The sequence below is a fragment of the Cibotium barometz genome, chromosome 50 (assembly GCF_041138505.1).
Source record: "Cibotium barometz isolate CiBa-2024 chromosome 50, ASM4113850v1, whole genome shotgun sequence".
Classification (NCBI taxonomy): Eukaryota; Viridiplantae; Streptophyta; class Polypodiopsida; order Cyatheales; family Cibotiaceae; genus Cibotium; species Cibotium barometz.
The window spans coordinates 24379947-24400863 of record NC_141095.1 but is presented as its reverse complement, the minus strand read 5'-3'; the positions used below and the strand labels follow the sequence as shown (position 1 = coordinate 24400863).

The 20917-nt window shown below is 38.8% G+C and overlaps 1 pseudogene across 1 annotated transcript; it reads right to left on the bottom strand.

Annotated features, from left to right (window-relative positions):
* Positions 1 to 3943: 3943 nt before the first annotated feature.
* Positions 3944 to 5957, bottom strand: LOC147609966 (polyphenol oxidase I, chloroplastic-like; annotated as a pseudogene). Its single transcript, XR_015264168.1, has 2 exons — positions 5116 to 5957; positions 3944 to 5036 (listed from the first exon to the last, which is right to left on the bottom strand). The product of XR_015264168.1 is annotated as a polyphenol oxidase I, chloroplastic-like (transcript).
* Positions 5958 to 20917: the final 14960 nt, after the last annotated feature.

The following is a 20917-nucleotide window of genomic DNA, read 5'->3' as shown; positions in this document are numbered from 1 at the left end:
CTTCATTAAGAATTTCAGCCTTTCTTTATCTTAAAATGAGTAATAAATAAATTGAGTTAAACTTTTCCTATTGATTACTCTTTAGAAGTGACAATTTGATTAGATTAGAGTGCTTTATTTCATCTTGGGATAAATTTTAAAGTAAATTCAGAATGTAAAAATTGAGAAACAGTCAGCCATACAACGGAGGTTATGGTAAAATTTTCTTAAATTTTGTGGAAATAAGTTTTATCTTTATGTTATTCAAAAAGAATAATCCCCACCATTTGTGCATTCTACAAGAAATTCTTTTTATCTTAAAAGTGTTATTCCTATTTTATGCATAAATAGATGTATAAAAGGATTTTTTTAATTATAAAAGTGTTTTTTTATTAGATTCAATTTCTATGCATAGAAAGATGCATATTGGATATTTTTTATTATAAAAGTGTTATTTTCATTAGATTCAATTTCTATGCATAGAAAGATGCATATTGGATATTTTTTAATTATAAAAGTGTTATTTTCATTAGATTCAATTTCTATGCATAGAAAGATGCATATTGGAAATTTTTATCATAAAAGTGTCATTTTCATCAAATTCAAATTCTATGCATGGAAAGATGCATAATAGAAATTTTTATTGTAAAAGTGTCATTTTCATCAGATTCAAATTCTATGCATGGAAAGATGCATAATAGAAATATTTTTATTATAAAAGTGTCATTTTCATCATATTTAATTTCTATGCATAGAAAGATGCATATTGAAAATCATTTTATTTTAAAAGTGTTATTCCTATTAAATTGATTTTATGCATAAATAGATGCATAAAGAATTTTTATATCAAAATTAGATTCTCTTTAATTCTATGTTTAATTTCCATGAATATTTGATAAATGAATAAGTAAATACTTTGAGAGGGAAAATTCTATCGTTTCATATTCACTCGGTTTTTAAAGAGAAAATTTAGGAAATCTATCGAAGTCGAAATATTCACATAGATGTGAATGAAGGGATGAATAGATGTGATGTGAATAGAGGTGATGAGATGTGAGGTGAATAGATGTGAAGAGATGTGTGATGAGAATCAGATAGATGTGAATGAAGAGATGAATAGATGTGATGTTAATAGAGGTGATGAGATGTGAGGTAAATAGATGTGAAGAGATGTGTGATGTGAATCAGATAGATGTAAATGAAGGGATGCATAGATATGATGTGAATAGAGGTGATGAAATGTGAGGTAAATAGATGTGATGAGATGTGTGATGTGAATCAGATAGATGTGAATGAAGGGATGAATAGATGTGATGAGAATAGAGGTGATGAGATGTGAGGTGAATAGATGTGATGAGATGTGCGATGTGAATCAGATAGATGTGCATGAATGAATGGATGGATGTGATGTGATTAGGGGTGAAGATATGTGAGGTGAATAGATGTGATGAGATGTGATGTCATGTGAATGAGGATTTAAATGAATGATATGGGATGTGAGTGGATGTATGTGAAAGAATGGATGTGAATGTATGTAAAAGAATGTGATGTGGATGTGTATGCGAAGGAATGTGATGTGATGAAAAATGATGTGATGTGACATGAATATATGTGGATGTGAAGTGATAGATATGAATGTATGAATGGATGTGGGTAGTCATATAGGTGAACGATTGGATGGATGTGTATGAATGAGATATGGTGTGGACAGAAGTGATGTGATATAATGTGGATAGAATGTATGTGATGGATGGTTATGAGAATGTATGTGATGGTATGAATGAACGAATGTGATAGATATGAATGAATGGATGTAAATAGATGCGATGTAATTGAATGTGATGGACGAGAATTGATGTGGTGTCATGTGAATTGTGATGTGAGCGATTATGATGTGATGAGAAAGGGAATACAGATGAAATAAATGAGGAATGATGTGGAACAATGTGGAAAGACAAGAGTTTGCTATAGAAACTTTATTTATAACCTGTTTTTTAAAATGACTGTTTTATGTCAAGAATGCTGGGGAAGCATTTTGACTGTCTTGTGAATGAGATCGTGGAGACCTGATCTGATAAAGTTGCAACAGCTGACGGGAGGATGTCTCGCGTAGCAAGGTCTCGGCCGAGGTCTTGACCAGCCTCAGTTCAATTAAAATGGTGAGCTTCCGTAATAACGGTGGATGAGGGACCAAGGAAGCGACCTATGAATGAAGCGTTAGATGACCTGCGAAGGATCCTAGAGGGTGCTGACCATATGGTGCTCGGGCTCTGGGTTACCGACGAAGATACCCACACGTGCGTCGTGGAAGATATTGAAACAAGGAGTAAGAGTTGTTTTCTGAATTCGGGCATGGATCTGGTTGATTGACCTTGCTGGTCCTCAAGGGATGAGTCCATGGTTCTTTTATATAGATTTGTTGGTTGATCTTGCTGATCTTCAATGAAGATTCCATTTTGATATGTGAATATTACCGAGTACTATGAGCTAGGAACCATCGAAAAGACCCCTGAGTGGATAGGTGGTGAGCGTTCTGGTTGCCAATGATACCATAGGTACACTGAGGAAGGAATGATTGAAAATTAGAATTCAACCAAAAATTTCTGCAGGATTATGATCAGTGTGACTATGATTTCATTAAATGATTGTTTTAAAGACAGCTGAATCTGTGAAAAAGGCAATTTCATATTGGGTGTGTAAGTGGTGTGACTAGTTTTAAGTTTGCATGAATATCCAGCTAGGGGGCTTGGGAACTCTTTTTCCTCATATCCGAGACAAAACCTAACCAAATTCTTATTTGGATCCCATCACTACAGCGGTTAGCTAATCCACGAGACTGGATGAGACTGATGGATCCCTAAATTGAGACTCAATTCTGTTATGGTACGATAGATGAAGTAAATCCCGGACAAAAATTGTTCTATAGAAAAGAATCAACGGCTATGTCTCTCAATGAGGAAAAAAGTGTTGGTCTCTATGATCCAAGTGCAATCTTTCCCTGATCTAACTATGGGACTTATGGGTTTGGTCAGATCAGTTCAGTTAGTTAAGAATTTTTTACTACGTTAGAGAAAAATTATCCTGGAGGAATCGCCCGTGCTTTCCGGGCAAGGAAAGTTTTTTCGAGTTCGGTTCTGGAAGAACCGATGGATTAGTCTCTTGTCCGAATATCCGTGGGCGAGGCCCCGAGTGAGGGACCCTGGCCCACGCATGAAGTGCTACTTCCGCTGCTAGCGGCCATGAATTCATTGCGCGGTGGGGACAGGGACCTTACATGATTAATCATGCAATTAGCAAGAAATCATGCATAATGCCTAAGTGATTTAGCCTTTCACCAAAGGATGGAAACAACCTTCCATAAGCCTAGATTGAAAGGCATGAGGCTCCAAGAGTCATGATGACTGATGTCCAATGATATCAAGAGGTCTCAAAAGGTCAAGAAAGGTAAAATGATAGTCCATGAGCCCCCTTTTATACTAGAGCCCATGACCAAGGTCCTATACCGAATCTAAAGGTGTTGCTTCATTACATTTTGTATTCCCTTTGCTATAGAAGATATATCCATGATCATTTTATCTACTCAAATCAAAGTTTTTTTTTGAAAAGAGAGAGTGAGAAACAGTTGTTTTGTGTTTTCAGTTTGGGTGAGTTTGTTTCTTGTCAAGAAGGATGAGTGTGGTTACATAGGGTGTGTGTCCGTGAAAAAACAACACATTAAGAGCTTCTCTCAAAATTGTTTGCTCATCAACAACTTTGCTCTTCTCCCTCTCCTCCAGATGTTCCCTCTCTTTAGTTTTCTTTCCAGGTTTTTCGTTTGTGTTGAGAGAGTGCATGTGTATGTGACTAAGTTGTTATCTTCCAATGAGAGAATAGAGGACACTATAGAGGGTTGTTCTCCTTTATTGCTTTCAATATGTAATACTGAATTAAAACACATTTTGTACGTCACTAAAAGAAAGGCCAGTTTATTTAATGTTTAAGGAAAAAGGCTAGAACATTGAACTTAAACACTGCACACATCTAAATTCTTGTACATCACTGAAGGAATGATTTGAGAGGATGCACGTCCCACACCTTTGTATGGTTTGTAATAACTCAAGTTCATACACAGAATTACTCGAACACATACATCAAACACCATATGACTCGAAACAACATAGTTTGTCTTGCAAGTTGGTTTTATTTATCGATACTCAATCTTCATGCCTTGGATGGTCACACTGCCTGAACCGGAGGTCTCAGAGTCCACTAAGATGGTGATCACCACCCACTCGTCATCCTCGATCCCCAGCCGCTTGAGGTTGTCTCCAATTTCAAGCACGCTGTTGGTAAACAGGTGCTTGGAGGTGCCAGGGGATGGCACGAAGTTGGAGGATCCCACGTATTCAGCAGTATAGATGGGAGTGGTGGGACTTGCTTTGGGCTTGTTGACGAACACCTTGAGGTGCACATAGGCTTCCCGGGTGACCTCCAACCCTTGGATGACGAGAACTTCTTCAAGTTCCTTGGGCTTCTTCTCTGACGGCCGCTTGACAAGGGCGATGAAGGTGGAGCCTAGGTTTATGGGCTCATAGCTATTCTGCTCAGATGCGGGGTTCATCTCTTGCACACCATGGGCTCTTGCATAGGGTACTTGGCTACCGGTGTTAGTGGGGGAGGGCTGAGGTGAGAAGTTAAGCCACATGTCGTCGCCTTCCCTCATGTGCTCGTAGGTGATACCCAGATTCTCGTTGTCGAGGGCGTCCTTGGCTTTCACCTTGACGAGGTTCTGGTTCTCGTCGTAGAAGAAGAACTCGGCATCTAAAAAGTCCGCGTCCATAGGCTCCGCCCGACGCCCGCCCGGGATGGACCTCCACACCTCCCAGAGCCTGTCCACGTTACTGTGGTGAGCGTAGAAGATGGGATCCCTGGACGCCGTTGTGAATACGCCCATGTCCGCGCGAAGCTTTCTGCCGGGGTCGCCTGTCCAGAAGTGGATGCCGCTGTGGGCGTTCATCTCCAGCGCTCCGCCAAGAGGGGCGTTTGCGACGGAAGAGCTCGACAGGTCGCTCCCTTTCCTGCACATCAGTAATATCGATGAGCTTGGCAACACCGAAGCCTGATGCAAAAGTAGTGAATGGGTAGAGCAAGGTTTACCTGTATGGGCCTCCCATGAACATATCTGCCGTGGATGCGGTGACCACGGACTGATACATGACGTTGAGGTTCTCACTGAGGATGTCGTGGGGGCTTGCAGTTGTGGTCTCATTGGAACCCACATTGAGCCGGACAAACTGAGTGGCGGGCAGGTGCTTGCGGTTGCGTTTGGCATCAAACACAGCGGTGCCTTTCTTGGCGAAGAAACGAGGCATAGTGTTGCCAATGCCATCCGCTTGGTTGTCCCAGTTCCAGTACAGGAGGGCAAAGCCAGGGTCGCCTATAAGGCTGCCCAGGATCCGCTCATGGAAGTAGAGGTACCAGAGGTGCCACGGCAAGAACAACCAAGAGAAGTGCACCTGCAGCGTTATGTTGGTGTCCCGCTCTTGTATGCCCCATTGCAGAAGGCGCAGTGTATGTTGGCTTGTACTGCAAAGCTCCGCGGATCGTCTTTAGGCAGATTCTTCATGAGCTTGTAGACCTTGTTGTACTTCCTAATGTAGTCGGCACTCGCCCTGTGTGCTGGCCTCCTTACTCGCTTCTTCAGCAGCGGGTACCGCTCGAACGAAAAGTCCACCACCTGGAGGTTACGCCAAGGCAAGCAGCAGTTGAGCGTTTGCTTGGTCGTGACGTTAGGATTCGGCGAGGTTGCGGTGGCATGCTCGCACCGGCGAAGGTCAGGTGTGGCGATGGGCGCTGCATCTGCGCCGCCAATCGTTCCGTGCTCATCAGGTGCGATGAGGAGGAGAAGTACAGCAGCTGCTGCCAAAACCATGACCGAGAAGCTTATCTCCCTCATGGGAATGGCGGGCGCCAATGACAGGATCCCTCTACCTTAACGGCACTTCCGCCCTTGATTCTATCAGCGTCTCTCCCTTACAACACCCACTCCCTTATAAGATTGCGATTGTTTCTTATATAGCTGCAAAGTTCTGCAAACTTGCTTCTTGTAATTTCCTTTGACCTTTTCCAAAGCACGAGCGATACAATTAGCAGTATCGCTACTCCATTTTAATGCCCACTCCATTATCGCTACTCCATTTTAATGCCCACTCGTGCAATGAGTCTCCAAAAAGACCCGAGGGTGTCCAGTGGCTATAAGCTTCGGCTGTCCGGACTCTTGGTGTCAAGTCTCAAATTGCAAGGCCAGCTAGAGCCGGGCGGCCCAGCCAATTTTTTGGAACGTAGTCACTGATCGTCTTCGAAAAAAAAAAGGCAACTTATTGTAATTTTTACTGGTTAGTTTTTTTTTTATAAGCGCTTAAAGAGTGTGTTATATGAGGGGTTGTCACCTACTACTTGTACCCCACCCAACCACAAAGCATTCACTTCACCACAATGGTGCCCAACTCCAAGTCGTTACGTCTATCGGTTGGTGACGGCAAGAGCTTGGGTTCTTTTTCGAAGGAACGCCCTATCCACTCCACTAGTGACCTAGGGATGCCGGCTAGAACTATGAAAAAGCTTACGCGTTTTTTCATGGTCTTTATTTTAAGGATTCATTTATCATATCTTTAAGTTATGTAATCGGAATGTAGTATACATTTTGAGAGCTAGAATCAGGTAGATTGAGGTGTCTTTTTTAATTGGTTTTTAAAAAATGTGCATTGGTCGGTGCTTAAAGAGAGGATGGGCTTTCAATGGACCTTTTAAAGGCACTACACTACCACCAACCCACATGAAAGGGTGTACGAAATTGGCACTCAAAACATAAAACATTATGTAAAATTGACCTATTAATCATGACAATAAAAACATAATAAACAAAGAATTTAAAAAGAGTTAAAAACGAATTTATTACTAGTAACACAAATATTACAATATTACATATGTTCAAGCAATGCACATTGCAACTACATGCTACCTTACACATGTTTCAAATCAAAAGTTTGAACAACCCATAGGCTCATAAATACCAGAGCAACATTAATATAATGAAGCTATGCTTGTTGAGAGAAGTTATTGCCATTAAAAATAGCCTTGGGCCACCACCTCAAATTTTCAATAAATGGGACATGATAAACTATTAACCTTCCAATTCGGATAACTTACAAATACCAAGCGGAAAGTTGGTACAAATTCTAATGAATCACTACATTTAAAAAAAGTGCATTCTATAAACAATGTTCTACCCACTCAATAAGAATCATACTAAAAGGTATACTAAAAACGGTGCTAAACAAAACCTACACATGCACACATATGTATAAGCTAAAAGATGCTTTCAAACAATATTCTTTAGATCTTAAGAGACAAGACCTACATATATCTATAAACATAAAATTACTTTCAAAGAAAACAAATTTACCTTTTAGTTCTAAATGAGAGATGTGAAAGATTATGGTCCAAAGACTAACATAACATAGGTGAGTTTACCATTCAGATAATGTCACATGAGCACGAAGGAGATAACTAAATAAATAAGGACATAAGTACACACCCTCTAGGATTAAGCTTAGAGGCAATACAATTTTCCATAGAATATCCCAAAATCTTTCTTCTAGTATAAGTATATAGATAGCTCCATGTAACAATTCCTACCTCACAAATGGAAGACATAAATTTTACTTTGTAGGGTTTATAGGCAAATCAAAGGGATTCTCATGCAATTGCCATCAATATTAACGAAAACTAATTGGGGGAAGAGGAACAAGGCTCACCGTCAACTACTGAATCCATTGATAATATCTCCTTAAATTTTTTCATAAATGTTTAGTTACCTTCCAATCTGATATTAGAAGATGTAAGAGACATGGAGATATCATTAGAAAATGGAGACATGAAGATGTAAGAGACATGGAGATATGAAGCTGTAAGAGATACGTAGATAGAGCATAGAAATTGAGTGTGCATTTTTTCTTTATTAAGTGTTTTTTTTCCATTCTAAAATTTAATAACAAATTTTGTGGTTTTTTTTCTTTGTGAATTTTGTTTCTATATTCTCATTGTGTCCATAGTCACACTTACTTAGTTAGATCCTTTATGAAATTGTACCAACCCAAAAAAAACATATGCAAGAAAATTCAAATTTGTTATTCATTCATAGGTGTTAGTATAGGTGTTATGACGGCTATAATTTTTAGTATAACTGTTGCTATAGGCATCAAAAATTTTGATGGCTATATTGGCACATATACAAGTGGTTATATTTTGACAACTAAATACAGTTGCATATATCAATGGTTGAAGCTGTAAGAGATATGTAGATAGAGCATAGAAATTGAGTGTGCATTTTTTCTTTATTAAGTGTTTTTTTTCCATTCTAAAATTTAATAACAAATTGTGTGGTTTTTTTTCTTTGTGAATTTTGTTTCTATATTCTCATTGTGTCCATAGTCACACTTATTTACTTAGATCCTTTATGAAATTGTACCAACCCAAAAAACATATGCAAGAAAATTGAAATTTGTTATTCATTCATAGGTGTTAGTATAGGTGTTATGACGGCTATAATTTTTAGTATAACTATTGCTATAGGCGTCAAACATTTTGATGGCTATATTGGCACATATACAAGTGGTTATATTTTGACAACTAAATACAGTTGCATATATCAATGGTTGTATCACTACAACACAAAAAGAGCACAACCGCATCCATACTACAACACATCGAGAGTGTAGCAATGTTTTTTACCTCACCATTTGTGAACAAGTAAATTCTAACCATAATATTTTATTATATTATCCTTATGCATGTTTAATCTACACTCGATGTGTCTCTTCTTACAAGGTTGTGTTTCACGTGGATATAAATGACAAGAAATGGTGGTATTTCATACAATTCACTCCTTGTTCAAAGCGTATTCTTCAAGATAAGGATGTTAAAGAGCTCATGGACGAAGTGGAAGTCAAAAATGAACATGCAAAGGGTCAAGTACAAGATGAAGAACATGAGATCCCACCAGCTAATCAAGATGAAGAACATGAGATCCCACTAGCTAATCAAGATGATGGTGGCTCTATCCAAAATGATGAGGAAGGATTTGAACCAAGCATGATGATGATGAGCACACCAGCAATGGGATAGGTCTTTTTGTTGGGACATATGGATCCTGAGATAGACCAATTAGCAAGTATGGATTTGATAGAAGATGCAATAGATGTTGGGCCAAGCTCACCCTAATTCATAAACAATTTCTAAATTCTCCAATCTTGATTTAGTCCATATTTGATTGTATCATAATACATTTGGTGCTTCTTCTTTTGTGATATTGGGATTACATTTTGTGCTTCTTCCTTTGTGATACTGGGATATTTTGAGCTCTATGGAATGTCTGGATTTTTTTCCCAGTGGGTGGCTATACACACGGCTATAGCTGCGTTATAACCGCACATGGCTATAGCCACATGCATAGTTGCATGCTAGAATTCTACACATCTTACACACCTATCTGGGTCCCCTCTCTCTACTCTCTCTCCTCTTCACACACGGCTATGTTGTGTGACAATGCTCCCCATCTCTTGTAGTACATCAATGAATATATCCAAAGCCATCATTGTTTTCTCCAAAAAACAAATGGTGCCCATACGTTTTCACTAAGATTTAACTATATCCTTTAAAAAAATCAAGAAAAGGAATCAAAATGAACCTCTTATAGTGTCCTCTATACTCCTATATGCACACTATTTAAAGTCTAAATAGAGTGTGTGTCCTCAAAAACATCGATAAAAAGCATCAAAATGAAATGTTTCTTGTACACTCCATTAGAGCAAGTTTGAGCTCATTCTGGGACCCTCTAAGGATTTCACATGAGAATATTCCTTTAAAAATGGGAGCATGGAAAATATTCAACAAATCATCTCCAAATCTGTTGGAGTTTTCATTTTCACAACCTATTCTCTGAGAGCTTTTCAATGATATATAGCATTATGGGGGTTGGACATGGGAGGGGAAAGATACCGAGAAGATTCCTTTCTTCTCCCAAAAGATTCACCCACATTAAGAAGAAAGGAATCTTCTCGGTATCTTTCCCCTCCCATGTCTAACCCCCATCATGCTATATATCATCGGAAAGCTCTTAGAAAGTAGGTTCTGAAAATGCAACATCTGACAAAAAATTTCTATGCCCCCATTTTTAAAGGAATATTCTCATGTGAAATCCTTAGACTTGCCCCAAAATGAGCTGAAACATTTTCTAATGCTACACTCACACTATATAAAGAGTGTGTGTCCTCAACAACAAAGCATCAAGATAAACATGTTTCCTCTACACTCCTACACTCACATTCTATTAAGTTTAAAAATAGCTTTCTTTGTCTATCCAATATGATTTCTTGATTAGTGTTTTAGGTTTCTCAAAGGTTGGAAACCTAAGATGGAAATAAGAAGAGAAAAAGTATGTTCTTGATCTTCTTCATTGGTATAGGAAGAATAAGTATTCACCAACACTACTGAATTACAGGGGGAAAGAGAGGTATTCTTTATACTGGTTTGCACCATAGATATCCAAGAATGCACAACCCTCTCATGTGGAGAAGCTAGGGTGTTCTACCTTTCCTCCAATGCCATCACCTCAATGCATCAACCTAATGCAACTAATGCAATGGGTGTGGAGCAAAGAGGAAAAGTGTTATATGGAAAGCCCAATCTCAATGGTCTCTATGGGGGTGGGAAAAATGGGTGTGGATCAAAGAGGGAAAGTGTTATGGAAATCTCAATTTCAACCTCTATGAGTGTGGATCAAAGAGGGAAAATTTTTCGGAAAGCTCACTCTCAACCTTTATGCCTACGTGCATGCAAAGAGTGAGGGAGAGATGGAGATGGATAAGGAGAGGAAGAGGGTTAGAAGTAAAGCAAACACATCACTCCAAGAATACACCCTAGCTCACAAGCATGCTTGAACAATGAGGAAGCAAGCATGCAAGCTATTATCACAAGCCCTTAAGAGAAACTTATACTCAATTGTTATAATTGTATTATGTGTTTTCTCATCACTAAAAAATGACTCATATACAAAACCTTCTATGTATAGTGCTTGCCCACACAGGAATGTATGGGGGGCAAAAATCTATTAAAGCTAATGTGCTAGGCTTTTTGCATCACATAACCTAAAGCATTATATGTATAGTGCTTAGCCATACAAGAAATGTATAGGGTGGCAATAGCTATTAAAGCAAATGTCCTAGCTTTTTGCATCACATAACTCATAAGCTTAGTAAAATAGTGACATGCAACATTACACATTGGGGGATTCACTTATAAAGTATGTAGCCCATCACACCTAAGTTCAACAGAATGGCATTTTTTATTTATTTTTTGAGAGAAATTTATAAATAAAAGAGATCCATTGATAGGATTTGGGAAAAAAGTTACAGATTTGTATTGAAAAAGGGTTAATTTTAAATATCTAAAATCTATAGATGGAGTTTTATATATTGGCCTTGAATGCATGTGATATACTAGGTTTACATGTAGTGAACTCCCTGAGCATTACATAAGACATGAGAGATGAGTCATGAGCACGGTAATATCCCAAAATCATTCACATAAAGTGATTTACATGGTTACAAAGCGGTGTTGAAAAAAGGTGTGACTATGCATGTGCAAGAATGTTGTAAAAAGATTGTCACTACTTTTCTCGTGGGAAAGATATACCAGACCTAGATTTTGGTACAGCCAGGCACTTTCTTAACCTCACCACCATCAGGGCTTGGTCGAGATACCGAACGCGGCCAACCACATGGGGAAACTCCCACTTCATCATTTTTTATCTCAATGGAGGCCCCGACATGGATCATATCACCTTCTACTATTATCATTTGCAATACCTACTAGGGCATACCTACTAGGGCACTACCATGTCACATTTGAAGATATGATCCACACACACTTTTGGAGAACCCCAGTACCCGCATATCATTGCCATAATCCTATCCTTAGTCATAGGCTAAGGCGATAAAGTTTTGTAAATAATCCAAATTCATTCCAACCACAACCGAATTCACCTAGTCCAAAAAGACTTAAGAACTATGAGTCCCATTATCTCACATACTCTCTTTCGCTTCGAGTCACGTGTGATGGATAGACATGCATAAGAGTCTAAGTCAAGTTGCATATGCTAGAGAGACACACATAAGAGTCTAAGTCAAGTCGTGTGAGCAGGAGAGACATGCATAAGAGTCGAAGTCAAGTTTGTGTCAGATTGAAAAGCATAAGAGTCAACTCATTTTTATTTTTATTTTTATTTTTATTAAAGAAGAGTGGAGGATATATGTATCATTTTCTCCAAATTTTCCAACACTCATGCACTATGCACCTTGACCAATACGTTGATCCTCAACATCACACTCCCCATCAACTCTTTCTTGCACTGCATATTCTTCTATTTTGTGAAGCATATAAGCAAGTAGGTTCTTGCACTATTCAAGAACATGCATTAAGCACCCTTACTTGTTTTTCCACATGCACATGAATTCACACCGACATTGGTACCCTCAACATTGACTTTTCCATCAAACACAACCGACTAGCCTTGCCAAACCGACATGTCTTGTACCTTCACCAAAAGAAACCTCTCAAATTAATTTCCTCTCAAGCCTCACACCACCAACATTAGTTGTCTAGGTCCAAGAATGGATCTAGAACTGGGAGGAGGAATGTTAACTCAAGGTTAACATAGACCATTAACATGCATCAAAATGCACACACTTGTATCTACTACGGAAATCTTAGTAGAAGTGTGCAATGGTGGTCACAAGTAGAGATGAGCCATCTATAATGAGCCAAGAGCATGCACAAGCAATGTCGAGTCACTAAATAATGTACACACATAATGGGCACCACCTAAAAGATCTTTGTCCACCCGCACTTATGTGTTTTCTGTTAAGAATGCAAGCTCATTAACAAAACTAATGGAAAGCATCAGTGTCTGGACACTAGACTAGGAGTGTGTGTGTGGATAATAATGGTGGAGCCCAAATGGCCAAGTGTGTGGACATTAGAATTAGGTTTATTTCAATGTGAACTTATCATTTTGTTATGTGTGCTATTTTGTAGATGTAAATGGAGGAAAGCTATGGTGCTTCTCTACTTGGTGTGAGATGATGAAATGAGAGCTATTAGGGTTTTGTTGCATAAATTATTTCCTCTCCTTCTATCTCTTTTTATGGTATCAGAACTTAGGTTGCTCTCCATCTACGATTTTAAGAAAGAGGAAAAAAGTTGTGAAGAAAGCCATTGAAGCTGTGGAGCAAAGAGAAACTGTTGAGAACATCAAACTCAAAAGATCTAAGAGCTTCGCACTATGGGTGAGTAGTACTATCTATTCTCTGTGGATTGGGATTGTGGTGGTGTAAATAAGGTTACTTCATTGAGCAATAGTGTATGCAAGAGCAAGTCCTTGATGATGTGTGAGCACCTTGAGGGGTGTATGAGCAAGAGAAACTACATTGAGTTTATGCATAGGCAACTATAGAGAACCCACAATTATACATACCATTAAATGGCCAATGATATGGTGGTAAATCACTTCCACATATAGCTACTAAATACCATGGTTAATTCCTTAACAAAGTGCATATGAGTTGGAGCAAAGCACAATAATAAAAATAAGGTGTATGCAGTTGTGAGTGTAGAGCAAACATTAGCGCAAAACTGCATTAATGATAATATGTAAGCTTTAGAGACCTTGGAGCTGAATTACACACTATCTTGTGAAGCTACTAAGCTTGTACAAGCATACCACTACATAGTTTTGAGCATGAGGGAGACGTATTAAAAAAAAACAAACTAAAGCAACATCTTCTTGAGTGTGACAAGGTTGCACTAATAGTGGAGCCTATGAAGTGTATAAGCTCATGTATGGAGTTTGGTTCAAAAAGTCAACTAGTATATATGCTATGTAACTTTTCAAACATATGTTGAAGAGTCTATGAGCTGCAGGCAAGTAATATTGCTCAAAAAAGAAGTCTAAATAGTTGTGGCATTGCAAACAATGTAAACAAGAGCTCTTGATGTGTGTGAGATTTGGAAACATGTATATGATCTGCAAACAATGATTTATGGGTATCAAACTTTAGAACAAGCATAATTTCATATGTATGGTCATTTGGTTTAGGTCCTTGACATCAAATTGAGGTTTTAGAATCAATTTAAGATCTATAAATCATTGTTAACAGGTTTTGGACCAACCTTTCTTTTTCTGCAGAACAAATTAACATGCTCTTTAACTTACAGGTTGATCCAAGTGTTGTATGTATAAACTTCTAAGATGTTCTGGAGGATTGTTTTAGATGTGTTTTTTAGAATTTATGTGAGTAGCGCCACCACTTGTGTTTCAACTTGAACAAAGAGTAGTTTTGAGTCTCAAATTTTATCGCCATAAAAACTATGGAATGTGTTTCCACAACATTGGTGATTAAGCACAAGTATGTATGATTGTTTGAGCTAATTGGTTGGTGTACTCAGGGAACTTTGTGCACAGCAATATCAGTGATGGTCCAGATAAGATTGTTGGTGAAAAGCTTGATAGAAACAACTTTTGGTTTAGACATATCATATGACAAACTTCTTAAAAGGCAAAGGTCTTTGGAATTTGGTGACAAGTGAGGAGACGGAACCAAGGGTTCCAGCAATTAATACAACTGTGGCACAACTAATAGCATATAGGAGTTGGATTCAAAGAGTACTCAAGGTATTTCATTATTTCTTGATTTGTGTGACACATGGGATGTTATGCCATATCCAAGATATAGACAATCCCAAGGTTCATGGGATAAATTGATAAAGTTGAATGGCACAAATACTCAACCAAAGAGGATGCAGTTGAAACAAAAGATACATGGAACAACAAGAACACAAATGATGGTTAAAGGATGTACAGATACACTTGCATCTATTGGTGGACCTATGTAAAAGATGATGATTTGATTGCCATTACATTGAATGGTCTGGGCAAATATTGAAACCTCTAGGCAAGGTTACACCACGTGGTGATGTTAGCCCTCTTCCTCCAGGAAGTTCAGGTAACAACACTGATCACATAGGCACTTTTTACCCAATGCTGGCAGGGGTGGTTTTCCCCATGAGAACACACCCTTAGTGTGTCAGCCATGCCAACCCTAGTGTGCTAGGGATACTAGTAAGTTGTACTCCACTCGCTCAATATCTAATTGAGTACTTCCAGCTTTCACATTGTCTCTATCTCTCTCTAAGCTCGTGTACATGTTTTGCCTGTGAGTCTATGCAGTGCATCTCTTTTTACATCTAACATTGGTATTAGAGCCTTGTTGTCTTGAAGATAGTGCCTAGGGCTTAGATTTTAGCTTCACAGATAGCTCTTCGCAGCCAATCACTTTTGCGGCTCATTAAGCTACACCACTGTACATCTTAGATAAGGAGTTGTCTTTTCTTGAGTTCTAGGGTTTTTGTCCCTTTTCTACATTTTTGGTGTATCTAATTTGTGCAGCTGTTCATCACATTTGTGCTCTCACTCAGTTCTCAGATATAGGTTTTTTTTCCTTCTTTTGTACATTGGCATCATTTTTGTTAATACTACCGTACATTCAAGGCTCACCCCTGCACTAGCTCTTCACTAAGCTTACATCAAAGTTTTTCAGCTAGTTGTATTCTTGCAAACTGCAATTTAATCATTCAGCTTTATTTTGATATTGGACTTCTGGGTCCATCAGCTTTTTGACCTATGAGCTCCTAAACATTCTTTCTGTGTGCATTTGACCTTTCCATCAATTGATTTTTCTTGGTCATCTAATTTAGCTATGTCAATCAGTTTTCCTAGTTTTGTAGCTTAGGCCTTCACTTTTCAAAATCAATTTTTCGATTTCAGTCTTTAGCATTCAATGCTTGGATCTCCAACACTTTGTTCTACATCTTCAGTGTCTGGCTCTCTACCTTCTGAAGTTTGATTTCTGTCTTCGGCTTCCTACTTTGAGCAATCACCATTGCTTGGCACTCCAGATTTAATAGTAATTGGTTGGGTTTACTTCCTTGGCACTCCAGATTCAGCAGTGGTTGGTTGGGTTTACTTCCTTGCCCGGGTTTACTTTCGGTGGAGTCAGCATTGAGTGCTTGGCTTTCTACTTTCAACAATTAGCATTCAGTTCTCGGCTTTCCATTTTAAGTGGCTCCATGTTTGGCTTTCCACCTATGGCCTTCCACGATTCAGCATTTGATTAAAGATTTTGCATCAGCTGCTTCTGCCATAGATTTTGTGTCAGTTGCCTCCGCTTATAAATTTCGATCTCTAGAATTTGTATCAAATCCCTATGCCTACCGTCTTCGTCCTCAAAAACAAGAGAAGGCATCATTAGTGGCGCTTATTTGCGGTGTTTTATGCTCGGGGGGGTCACTATATGTAAATCCTCTATATCACGTGCGTTCAAGGCCTATTTAAAAAGTCCCTTATCTGTGAATTTTTTAGTGAATATAATGTATCCTTTCCTATTCAAATCTGTAAAATTTTTTTAAAATATAATAAATAAATCCCCTCTGTAAATATATTTCTGTAAGTTTTAAATATTTAAAATGTCCTTCTGTTGAACCCACGTGATACTTACATATTTATACGAGTGACCCTCCCGAGGTTTTATGTTACGCCGCTACTATAAGCACCATTATTAGCGGTGCTAGATAAATGTCACTATTAGCACTATATGAGCGTGACACTGTAAAAATGTCAAAATAAATGCCACTATTAGAGCTATATGAGAGAGGCACTGTAAAAATGTCACTCTAAGCGTCGGTATAAACGTTGGTATAAGCACTGATATAAATGTCGATATAAATGCCGTTAACAAGTGCCGGTATAAATGCCGTTAACAAGTGCCTGTATAAATGCCGCTTGGAAAAAAAAAGAATGTTGAAATGGAGTGAAAATAAAAATTTAAATAAATTAAAATTTTAAAATCTTCACAAACATCCAAATATTTTTGAAATAAAACAACAAAATCACCAAATTGTTATACAAACCACTTGATGTGTACATATGTTATAAGGATATAAATTTAATTAGTACCATCATCAAATCCATCTTGCAATAAATCCGTGCTTGCCAATTGGTCTATCCCTAAATCCATCATTTTGATGGCTCTTTTATCAATACAAAGTCCTATTCTACTACTTAATTTAAGAAGATATAGAGGTATTGTGACACAAAGTTGGGGTTTTGACTTCGGTCACTTCTTAGAATCAAAACACACTTGTATGAAACCTCACAGCCTCCTCACCTCCCTTTCTCTCCCTAGGCTAAGATTAAGATAAACACATCAAAGTGCGCCTATATAAAAACTTTCGAAAACGGAAAACCAAGCGAAAAGTTATGAGCATTTTACTACAAGACTATAAAACTGCCAAAATTCGCCTAAAAATTAGCAGCTTTGGGAGAAATTCTGATCATCAATGAAGTAAAGGATTAAGAAATTAGTTACATGAGTGGAAAGAGCATATAAAAAGCTTCCTAGCCATATGATCAATTTTAGAAACCAATACCCGAGTGATGAGTAATTACCGATTGAAATTTGGGTATTAGACCACAAAAATTGCACTTCCCTCTCTTTGCATGAAACCTCAATTTTCACATAGCCTCTTGCCTTTCATCTCCTTCATGATTCAAGCTAGAGGGTAAGAGTTAACATTGCTCAACGGACAATCATAAAGATTTACCTATGGTCTCCAAAGTCTTTCCACATGCTCATTACCGCTAAAACCATTGGTACCTCCAAAGGAGGGCGGCAATAAGGCAAGGGCTACCTTGAGAAGTCACAGGCCCACCAACATAATAACTCCTTATCTCACTTATCATGAATCATCAAAGAGGTCCAAAATTGGGTTAAGCATGAGGAGAGAATGCTAAATGAGACATTCACATGTAAAGAGAGTGTTTGAATAAGGGTTTGAAGATAAGAGAATGGCAATGACACAAAATCCTCAATTGAGGAGGCCTTATTCCCTTCTTTTGAAAGGGAGAGAAGGACTCCTTTTATAGGTGGAGAATCACCCTCTCTTCCATTGTTACAAATTACAAAATAGAAATCTTCAACCTTTCAGTGACATAAGGGTAGATGTCACCATCAATTGTCCTCTTAGGCTAAGTCCTCTATTGATTATTAAATTGAAGACTTTTTGACTTTGAAAGTGTGATGAGATAATAGCCAAGTCTAAGTGGCATGTAGGTGGAGATCCCACTTACACATGGCATAATTCTCCTCTTCCATGTAGGCATTCTAGAAGAATCTTTCCCAATTATGCCCCTACACACACTCCTCCACATGCCTTCCACACTCCCCAACTTGTAGCCTTATGGTGGTGAATACTATATTAATAATACAATTAAAATCCACGTGAGCATGAAGGCCCATTTTTATTTTCCACATCACTAGCCTATCTACCATACCAAAGTATTTATCAAGCATACTTGTGGCATTTACAATGTGTGCACCCTAAATCAAGTAAAACCATTATATTTGAAGATAGAATGTTGTTATCAGGGTAGCCGCCAAGCCGTCGCATCACCACGTCGTTATTCCATTGTGGGCACCGCAATCTTCTTGGATAAGCTTCCACCTTATTACCATTGAGAAACCATCAAAATATGCACAAAATTGAAAATGAAAGATATCAATTTTTTATGTCACATCTTTCCCCCCAGCAGATCCTCCATGCTTGTCTCGGGGGTCTGCTGGCCATGGTGCTCGAGGGTAAAATATCTTTACCCGGTACTCATTGGCACGTCCGAGAACCTCCTGGCCACTTGGATCCTCTAGAAGATAGGTGTTATTTTTGAACTTTTACTTTATCCTGAAAGGGCCTTCCCAGCGTCGAAGAAGCTTCTTATCTAGTCTTTTCTCCACACGGCCATCATACCTCATGACTAAGCTTCCTTGCTTGAGTTCTGGCTTCTTCGTCGTCTTCGTGAGAGTGTCATGCCTTGCCTTGCGCCATTGTTGTGCACCCTCCAAATTTTGAAGTGCCTGAAGTCGTCTCTCATCCAAGGTCTCCAGTTGTACTAGGCGTTAGGCATGTGTTTCTTCTTCATTATTCAAGCATGCAAAAGATATGCGAAGGCTTGTGATTTTCGATTCTATTGGCAAAATAGCCTCCATTCCATAAACTAACTGAAAAGGTGCGAAACCAAGAGAGAGTTTGTGAGTTGTCCGATAGGCCCATAGGACCTCTCGCAAATTCACATCCCACTTTCTCTTCATAGTATCCACTAGCTTAGACAAAGATCCACAAAGCAGTCCATTAGTTTTTTCTACTAAACCATTACATTGGGGATAATAGGGAGTTGACATAGCATGCTTTATTTTTAATTTCTGCACCAAAGCTTCAATCAAATCATTCCTGAAAGACCTCCCCCCATCCGTAAGGATTTCTAATGGGCACCCAGATCGGGCACATATGTATTCCCTGAGAAAGGATGCCACAGCCACTGCTTGGATGAAGCACATTTATGTGCATTATCACTATGTCAGGGAATGGGTCCATACTGGAGATATAGACTTGACCTACGTGCCAACACAAACCACTTTACCAAGCTCCTTTCCAGGGAAACATTTGAAGATTTCTAACAAGATCTGAACTTATTATCTCTACCAGGATAGTCTACTACACCCTGTATCTATTTATGCCATTCACTTTAGGGGGGTTTTGTTAGCCTTCTGCCTTTGGGAAGTTTAGGTGTGAACAACGTTGATCACACACACTTTTCACCATGTACGGGAAGGGGTTTTTTCCTCATAAGAACACGTCCTTAGTGTATCAGCCACATCAGCCCTATTGCTAGGGCTAGTAGTAAGTTGTACTCCACTCGTTTATTATCTAATTGAGTACTTCAAGCTTTCGCTTTTTCTTTATCGCTCTTTGAGCTCCTGTGCATGTTTTATCTGTGAGTCTATGCAGTGCATCTCCTTTCACATCTAATAGGTGATCCCCTAGATTTTGATGAGTTAGTATCTTTGCTTATTGTCAAGGAAATGAAGCTTGAATGAAGTAAATCATCTAGTACTAGTGGGAATGCAAGGGACCAAGTATTTTACACCCAGAGAGGTACTAAAGGTAGGGGGAGATCTAGTTTGAGAGGATGTACAAGTGGATGTTGTTGGCATGATAGGCCACCCCAACAACAACAAGCTTCACAACTGGCAACCAGAACGCTCACCACCTGTCCACTCAGGGGCCTTTTCGATGGTTCCTAGCTCATAGTACTCGGTAATATTCACATATCAAAATGGAATCTTTGTTGAAGATCAGCAAGATTAACCAACAGATCCATATAAAAGAACCATGGACTCATCCGTTGAGGACCAGCAAGGTCAATCAACCAGATCCATGCCCGAATTCAGAAAACAACTCTTACTCCTTGTTCCAATATCTTCTATGACGCACGTGTGGGTATCTTCGGTGACCCAGAGTCCGAGCACCGTATGGTCAGCACCCTCTAGGATCCTTCGTAGGTCACCTAGTGCTTCACTCATAGGCCGCTTCCTTGGTCCCTCATCCACCGTACCGGAAGCTCACCATTTTAATCGAATCGAGGCTGGTCAAGACCTCGACTGACCTTGCTACACAAGACATCCTCCATTGACTCTCCGTCAGCTGTTGCAACTTTATCAGATTAGGTCTCCACGATCTCATTCACAAGACGGTCAAAATGCTTCCCCAGCATTCTTGACATAAAACAGTCATTTTAAAAAACAGGTTATAAATACAGTTTCTATAGCGAACTCTCGTCTTTCCACATTGTTCCACATCATTCCTCATTTATTTCATCTGTATTCCCTTTCTCATCACATCATAATCGTTCACATCACAATTCACATAACACCACATCAATTCTCGTCCA